Raw genomic sequence first — 2,683 nt, forward strand, 5'->3', positions numbered from 1 at the left:
TTAAAAGTAATGAGTTTTGTTCATAAAGCCAAAAATATCTTCATACAAGCTGCTCACGTTCATCAATGCATAAATAAAAATCAAGATTTCATGCAGCTGATGGCCTAAAAGTCAAGAACGAACAAGCTATTTTATTTAATTGAAGGTCCATTAGATGAAATGGAGCAGCAAATGTGCTGTGACAGACGTTTGGCCTCCAGTGTTGCAAACATGAAGTTGGTGATTCCTGTGATTGGCTTCAGCTTAAAGTAAGCTTCAAGTACCTGTCTGTAAAGATGCAGTCCTGCGGTGAGAAAACGCGACACTGACGACGATGCAGCGATGAAAAGTGAGAGATGTCTCGTCGAGCATTTGTTCAAATGTAAACTGCGTCTCAGAAGGAGCGGTCAGGGTGCACAGTTTACTGCTCTGCAGCATTTCCTGTACCGACGGCCACCAACGAGAAGATGAAGCCTCACTGGGATGAAACTACAGTTAATCACAGCAAAGTGGCACTTGACAAATGAAAGTGTTGCATGCATCAGTGTATCTTTGTTTCTGTTGCCAAACAAAGCATGAAACATTGTTGTGGTTAAAACAGCTTGTAAGTACTGATTAGAAAGAGTTATTGCAACACTAGGGTACATTTTTCATTCTTACTGGCCGTTGGATCACTTATTAAGGTTACGCACTTTAAAAAAATGATATTGATAGGATTGCTCCCTGGATTCAGATTGCTTTTGTATATAGGGATATATATTTATATACACTCACTGGCTACTTTTAGGTATATGTAACAATAAATATCTAGTAAGCCAATCGCGTGGCGGCAACTCGGTGCATTTAGGCATGTAGACCTGCTGAAGTTCAAACCAAGCATCAGCATGGGGAAGAAAGATCATTTAAGTGACTTTGAATATGGCATGGTTGTTGATGCCACACAAGCTCCAGTGAGCAGCAGTTCTCTGGGCCAGAATGTCTTGTTGATGCCAGAGGACAATGGTCAGATTGCGTTGAGCTGATGTGAAGGCAACAGTAACTCAAATAACCACTTGTTAGAACAAAGGCATGCAGAAGAGCATCTCTGAATGCCCAACACGCTGAGCCTGCGGTTTTCAAGGTTTACCAAAATTGGACAATAGAAGATTGGAAAAATGTTGCCTGGTCTGATGACTCAGACGGCGTTACAAGTTGGTGTAAGAAACATGAAACCATGAGTCCTTTTATCAGTGGTTCGGGGTGGTGCTATGATGGTGTGGGGCCCCTTAGTACCAGCTGGAGCGACTTGGTACTGACCATATCCATCCCTTTATGACCACAGTGTGCTCACCTTCTGAGGACACTTTGTGGTCATAAATGCACAAATCTCAAATAATCTCAAACGGTTTGTTGAAAATGACAGTGAGTTCACTTCACTCAAATGCCCTCCACAGTCACCAGACCTCAATCCAATAGAGCACCTTTGAGATGTGATGCCATCATGGCAGCTCTGAAGATTAAACAGCGTCCAGCCCAGTGTTAGCAAGAAGTAACCAATAAAGGGTCCAGTTAGTGGACGCTTAATAATTGAAAGGGGGGGGGCAACAACTGTAAGGCACTGTCATTTATTCTCATGGCAGGGTCATTTTTAACCTTTTACAAAAAAGGAAATTAAACAAAAAACCTTAATCACAACATTTTAACTCCCTGACAGAAACTGTTTTACTGAAGCGCATCAGGTTTTTTAAGGTTAAACATGATAAAATAAAGGCATTTATTCTTGCCTTGGAGTTTGTTTTTATGATTCCTGTTTATTTATATTTAAGCATATTCACTCTCACTGGCACTGCCATAATAAAAACAACCTCGTTACAGTAAGCATGTTATATTTTCAGTTTTCAAGGTGTACTGGTCTTCATGTTTTTTCTTTAATTACGAGATAACCACATTTAAACAACACACAGATTACATATTTGTGCATTGCTCAGTCTAAACCAAGTTGTGTAACCATTTTTTGTGAGCCTTTCTGGAGTATTTAATATGTTCTGCAGCATTTGAGGATTTATGCAGTTAATTAAACGTGGCAGCAGTTCTAACAGCACACTGAACTACTTTCTGGCTTTGACCGTGTTCATATGTTCTGCGTATTAGCATGAACACAACGCAGGTCACTTGTACTTAAAAATGTAGTGTTTTTGTACCACAGGGGGGCGATATTTGCAAAACAATTGACTAATTGGTACAACATGTTTTGGGTGCGCATGATAATTTTAACATGCGACATAAGTTTGAAATATTGCGTCCTTGCTGGTTTATAAAACGCTCATCACCACTAAGATTGGTGATGGTGTGTCAGATATTAATACGATCTGTATATAGAAATAAACTGTCATTACATAGTCAAAGCGTTAAGCCTTTTCATTTCATTTCTTTTAATATGTAAAATAATTGTTTTCGTACGTCAGCATCAGCCTGTCGTATGACAGGATGAGAACATCCCGAGCCTGGGAAGTTCACATCCCATCATCAGCATCCATCGTTTTTTTTTTGTTTTTTTTTTTTTTTGCCCACACCGTCGATTAACCCCCTCCTCCTCCTCCTCTCTCTCGTACCCCAAGGGTCTCGCGAGCGCGCACGCGTGCGAAACTGCGTGGGAATGGCTGTTTGTGTGATCGAGGGGGTTGGGCCGCTTGGAGCGAGCGGTGAGCTGCATGAGTTTGTAATG

This window comes from Archocentrus centrarchus, chromosome 20 (genome assembly GCF_007364275.1).
Source record: "Archocentrus centrarchus isolate MPI-CPG fArcCen1 chromosome 20, fArcCen1, whole genome shotgun sequence".
Taxonomy (NCBI): Eukaryota; Metazoa; Chordata; class Actinopteri; order Cichliformes; family Cichlidae; genus Archocentrus; species Archocentrus centrarchus.